Source organism: Oratosquilla oratoria, chromosome 25 (assembly GCF_046742065.1).
Source record: "Oratosquilla oratoria isolate Oo_2021 chromosome 25, ASM4674206v1, whole genome shotgun sequence".
Lineage (NCBI taxonomy): Eukaryota > Metazoa > Arthropoda > Malacostraca > Stomatopoda > Squillidae > Oratosquilla > Oratosquilla oratoria.
In genome coordinates this window covers 33017020-33024110 of record NC_134801.1, presented here as the reverse complement: position 1 = coordinate 33024110, position 7091 = coordinate 33017020, and positions in this window count along the sequence as shown.

Genomic DNA, 7091 nt, shown 5'->3' with positions numbered 1-7091 from the left:
ATTTCCACACCTCCCATAGGGGGTTAGATTTTCTTTGCAATCTATGAATCCCGTAGTGAGATCTTGCAGCCCTTTCCGCCCTGTCTTTAATATAGCAGTTCATTAACTTCTTCAGACACTCCACATGACACCCATCCAACCCAGGCGCTTTGCCAGCTTTCAGCACTTTCGGTGCTCTTTGTATTCCATATATTTCTATAACCCTGCTATTTCCCTGTCATAGTCATTTTCCTTTCATCTCTCATTGCTACAATCGACCACTCCCTAACCTCCTTCACATTCAGCAATTCTCTGAAATGTTCTACCCATGTTTTCCTTGCGCCTATACTTCCATTAACATTTGTCCATCTGCACCCTTTACTTTTTCCTATCTGCCTGATTCACCCCCTATATTCACATCCATCCAAAGCAACTATTCATTTATTTTTCCAAATTTATCTATCTAACTCCTACCCCATTTTACATCGGTCATCCCCTTTGCCTCCCTCACCTTGTGTTTTGCTTATTTCTTCTTCTTGTATCATGTATCATGTGTTTCCCCTTCTCTACCTTGCAGCCAATCCTCCTAAACTCACTTCCCAACCGACTTCATCTCTTCTGTTCCTCCTCGTCCCACATATCATCTTTGTGCGCAATCTATCACTTCCTCCTTGAAGCATGTTCATTCATCTACTCTTGTTTCCCCTTGATCACCTCACCACATCACACACGTCATTCAGTTTATCCTGGTATATTGGGTGGTGGGAGTAAAACGAAGACGATCTAGGAATACTTTTACTCTAACGTTTCGAACTATTTGTTCTTCTTTAGAGAGATGTACAGAGAGTTTTTACATGGGTTACAATTTACATCACTCCTATAGGGCACTCGGTCAGGTTACAGTGCCCGGGTGGCGATCAATTGTCCCGTGTAAGACCCGTTTTGAAGGAGTGGATAAATATGTACCAAAACAAAAACAGGAAAAGATGTGCATTAAGTGCTGGTATAATAAAAAGTGTAGTGAGGCAAAAGATGGAAGAGACAAAGCTTGGAAAAGATGGAAAAAAGAAAGAAAAACAAACTGGAAAGTGGCAAATATATATCACACTAAGAAATGGATATGTAAAAATACGTAGGGAAGAAAAAAGAAACTATGAAAAAGACATAACAGACAAATGTAAAGATCAACTTAAATTATTCTATAGATATGTGAATGGTAGACTAAAAATAAAAAGGAAATAGTAAAACTATGTTAAGGGAATATGGGATACACAGAGGATATAGAAATGGATGAAATTATGAACAAACATTTCAAATGTGTGTTCACTAAAGAAAACACACACAATTGGGATGAAGGAAGGGGAGAAAGATCCGGCCCGGACGGAATTGCAAACTGGATACTAAAAAAATGTATAGATGAACTAATGGACAAAATATATAGAATAATAGGTTGCTCACTCAAAGAAGAAAAGGTACCGGAAGACTGGGAAATGCCAATATCGCGCCAATATACAAAGGGGGAAACAAGGAAGACCCAACAAACTATAAACCGGTCTCCCTTACAAGTACTATAGCCAAAATTTGCAAGAAAGTTATCAACAGTAGATAAACTAAACGTCTGGAGGAGAACATACTAAATCCGAGAGAATTTGGATTTAGACAGGAAAGGTTATGTGCCATAAATTTGATCTGTTTCTATTCGAGGTTAATAGATATAATGCAAGAAAGGGACGGATGGGCAGACTGTGCTTTCCTGGATTTACAAAAGGGGTTTGATAAAGTACCACACGAAAATATTAAGAAAACAGGAGGTATACAAGGAAAACTAATGAAATGGATGGAAGATTTCTTGTATGGAAGAAAAATGAGAGTGGCGTTCAGAAATAAAAATTCTACTCGGGAAGAAATGATAAGTGGAGCCCCATAGGGTTCAGTATTGGCTCCTATAATGTTTGCTATATATGTAAATGTCATGAATGTAGGTGTAGAATGTTACATGGACTTCTTTGCAGATGATGCAAAACTACTAAAGAAAGTAAGTGCGGAAAAAGATTGTGAATTGCTACAGAGAGATCTGAACAAGGTCTGGGAATGGAGTCAGAAGTGGAAAGTGGACTTTAACATTAAGAAATGTAGTATAGTGGAATTTGGAAAAGGTAAGAAAAGAATATCAGGACAATATAAAATCGGTGCAAAGGAAGTAAAGAAAGTTGGCTCCGAAACGGACCTAGGAGTATTCATCACCAAAGACATGTCGCCAGACAAGTAGATAAACAAAATAGTCGGAGAAACCTACAATTTGTTAAGATCAATACAGGTGGCTTTTAATTACTTAGATGAGGAAATGGCAAAGGAAATAGTAGTCATACTGATAAGACCAAGACTGGGGTACGCATGGACGCTATGGACACCCAGTACAAAAAAGAATATAAGGAAAATAGAAAGAATCCAAAGAGCAACGACAAAGATGGCCCCAACACTTTCAAAACTGACATATGAACAAATATTGTCTAAACTGGTACTACCAACCCTAGAACAAAGAAGAGAAAGAGGCGATCTGTTGGCCATTTACAGAATTATGAAAGGCATGGAAGTCCTTGATAAAGAAGATTTATTAAATTGGGTTGGAAAAAAAAAACCAAGGGGGCATGCAAAGAAACTCAAAAAGGACAGTAATAGAAGAGATCTGAAAAAAAAACTCTCCACGCAGAGTGGTGGATGTCTGGAACAGATTGAACGAAACAATAGTGTGTGCAAACACCATACATGATTTTAGAACAAACTAGATGCTACGAGATACAAAGACGGGTCACTACGAGCATACCTCCCCTTCCCGTATAATACAACTAGGTAAATAAACACACACACACACACACTTTCAACGAACGGACGGCTTGAAGAACGTTCTGAAGAAAAGTGAAGATTGTGGATCCCAACGCAAAGAGAAGTGCCTTTTTGTATTTGCAGGGTGGGGGGAAATTGCTCGTGGGGTAGTGGGAAAGTAAGGAATGAGGAGGGGGGGGAGGGATTGCTGGGGAAATGGAAGGTAATGAGGAGGTGGAGGAAATGGCCCTGACGGGCCGCCGAAAGGTAGACAAACGACCCCAAGACGAGTTGGATGATGACATGTCTAATAGGAATGTGAAGATTAGAGGTATAGATAGGAGCAATATAGCAGAAAGTGATGAGAATATTTTCAAGGGATTTAAAGAGGGTGGGGGGGACACAACCCCCCCCCCCCCCGACTGACAAGACTAGAAGAGAAGGTCGATAAGGTGATCGAGGACTTGGAGAGTAGGTTAGGTCATATGAACACCATTTTACAAAGGGTTGAAAGATTGGAAGAACTGGAAAAGGCGAATAAAAACTTAACTGATGAAATAGAAGACCTAAAAAGACAGTTAAGAGAGGTAAAGGTGGAGAATGAGGAATTGAAGAAGAATAGTAAAGAAAACAGAGAAACGATAGCTAAAGAAAGTAAAAATTGGAAGAAAACCCAAGAAGGAAATAAGGTTTCATTCACTGACATAGTCAAACAGCAATTGAAAGAACATACTGAAGACTCAGTTATTAAAGTGATGAGACAAAAGGAGAATATAGTAAGGGATTTAGCAGACAAGAAGAAATGTATAATTATATTAGGAATGGAAGAGAAACACAACACAGATAGAACCACAAGAATCAAAGAGGAAAATGAAAAAGTAAGCCAATTACTAGAATCAGTTCAGGAAGATGAACCAGGAATTATGAAACAAATCGAAGAGAAATTTAGACTCGGAAAGTATAGCACAGACAAGACCAGACCAATTAAGATTAAATTCAAGTCACAAACAACGGCAGAGAATATCTTATCCAAAACAGGGAAACTAGCAACAAGTGAACAATACAAAAAGATATGGATAAAAAGAGAAATGAATAAAGAGGAAAGAGAGGAAGAAAAGCAGAAAAGACTGGAAGCTAAGACAAAAAACGAGAACAGAACGGAGTCAGAGAAAGAGAGATTCTATTGGAGAGTAGTGAACATGAAACTAAGGAAGTTCGACATACAAAAGAAAAACATAAGGGAAACAGAGAACACAATGGAAGTGGCAGAAAACTAAGAGTGTCTTACACAAATATAGATGGATTAATAACAGGATTGAATGAGCTGAATGATTATTTGAAAGAAAAAGAACCGGACATAATGGGAATTGTAGAAACAAAATTAAAAGGCCCACTACCACCCAACAGTGTAGGACATGATGCATACAATTATTGGATTAAAAACAGAGAGAAAAAGCAAGGGGGTGGAGTTATGTTCCTGACTAAGAAGGATATAAACGTGAAAGGTGTCATATATGGAAAGAATACAGTAGAGATGATTATGATAGAAGTGGAAGACAGAGATAAGAAGAGCAGAAAATTTGTGATCAATTATGTGCCTCCGAAAACAGCCTCATGGGAGGAGAGTGAATATAAAAGTATGTTAGAGGACACAAAGATAGCATTAACTAAAATAATGGAAGACGGAGGAAGAATAGTTATGATGGGCGACTTTAATTGCAAAGAAATCTGCTGGGAAGAAATGACAGTAAAGAGTGGTGATGACTCATGGGGAAATGCTCTACTTGAGATGATTACTGACCATTCAATGACACAATGGATACAAGAGAACACTAGGTATAGAAATGAAGAAGAACCATCGAGGCTAGACTTAATAATTACATCTGAACCTAGAATAGTGGACAAGATTGAATATAAAACACCAATAGGTAAAAGTGACCACATATTGATTGAACTGGAACTTAATGAAGAAAAATATATGAACAGAAATGAACAATATAGAAGAGGAAGAATGATGTATGAAAAAACAAACTTTGATAAAATAAGAGAATTCTTCCAACAAGAAAACTGGGAAGAAATATACAAAGAAGAAACATCAGTGGAAGAGAAATGGAATATTTTGACAAAAATTTACAAAAAAGGAGTGGAAAAGTATGTCCCAAGACAAAAACAAGAAAAAGAATATGTAAAATGCTGGTACAACAAAAGTTGTAGGGAGTTAAAGGACAAAAGAGACAAAGCCTGGACCAGATGGAAAAAAGACAGAAGACCTGAAAAATGGAAAATATATACTGGTTATAGAAATGAATATGTACAAACGTGCAGAGAGGAAAAAAGAAAATATGAAAAAGATGTTATAGAAAAGTGTAAAGATCAACCAAAACTATTCTACAGATTTGTAAACAATAAACTGAAAAACAAACAAGACTTGGAGAAATTAAGACAAGGAGGAGTTGAATACACTGAGGAAATGGAAATGGCAGAAATTATGAACAAACATTTTAAATCAGTGTTTACAAGGGAAAATATACAACCTGAAGAGATTGAGTGGAAAGAGAAAGTCCCCCCTATGGAAGAAATAGAAGTAACAAAGAATGAAATATTGACACACTTGGGTAATTTTGATGTCAGAAAATCGCATGGACCAGATGAAATAGCAAACTGGATTCTGAAAGAATGCAGGAATGAACTGGCAGACAAAATACATAGCATAATAAGCAGTTCCTTAAAAGAAGGAAAAGTTCCAGAAGATTGGAAAAAAGCAAATATAGTACCTATATATAAAGGAGGAAATAAAGAAGAACCTACCAACTATAGACCAGTCTCTCTAACAAGTACAATAGCAAAAATTTGTGAAAGAATTATCAAAAGTAGATGGGTAAAATACTTGGAAAAAAACAACGTACTAAATCCAAGGCAATTTGGATTCAGACAAGGACGATCATGCGTCACCAATTTAATATGTTTCTATTCAAGGCTAATAGATATAATACAAGAAAGAGATGGATGGGCTGATTGTGCATTTCTAGACCTAAAAAAAGCTTTTGACAAAGTACCACATAAGAAGTTGCTTAAGAAATTAGAATATGAAGGAGGAATACAAGGTAAATTGCTAAATTGGATGGAAGACTTTTTGCAAGAAAGAAAAATGAGAGTAGTGATAAGAGATCAGCACTCAAAATGGAATGAAGTAATAAGCGGTGTCCCGCAGGGAACAGTTCTGGCCCCAATAATGTTTGCTATATATATTAATGATATGGATGAAGGAATTGAAAGCTATATGAGCTTCTTTGCAGATGATGCAAAACTACTGAAAAGAGTGAAAACTGAAGAAGATTGTGAATCACTACAGAGAGATCTAAATAAAGTACAAGAATGGAGTAGGAAGTGGGAGATGGAATTCAATACAAAAAAGTGTAGTATAATGGAATTTGGAAAAAGCAAAAACAGAATAACAGGATCATATAATTTGGGAGAAGAAGGAATAAAAAAAGTAGAAAATGAGAAGGACCTGGGAGTCATTGTTATGAATAATATGTCACCTGAGAAACATATTAATAAGATTTTTGGAGAAACTTATAATTTAATAAGAACAATCAAAGTGGCATTTACATACCTGGATGAAGAAATGGTGAGGAAAATCCTAATCACCCTGATAAGACCAAGATTGGAATATGCAGCAACGATATGGTCACCAAGTACAAAAAAATGTATAAAAAAACTTGAAAGAATACAAAGAGCAATCACAAAACTGGCACCAACACTCTCAAAACTATCATATGAAGAGAGACTACAAAAACTTAAACTACAGACACTAGAGCAAAGAAGAGAGGAGATTTGATAGCTATTTACAGAATCATGAAAGGCATAGAAATTACTGATAGAGAGAATCTGATAAAATGGGATGACAGAAATACAAGAGGACACGGAAAGAAAATAAAAAAAGACAGCTATAGAAGAGATTTTAAAAAGAACAGCTTTCCTCACAGAGTAATAGACAGTTGGAACAAGTTAGATGAGAAAGTGGTGTGTGCAAAATCAATACATGAATTTAAAAATAGTTTAGATAAAATGAGATATGAAGACGGGACCCCACGAGCATAGCTCCCCTTCCCGTAAAATACAACTAGGTAAATACACACACACACACACACACACACACACACACACACACACACACACACACACACACACACACACACACACACACACACACACACACACACACACACACATATATATATATATATATATATATATAATAGAAAATAATACACAAAGCAAAAAAA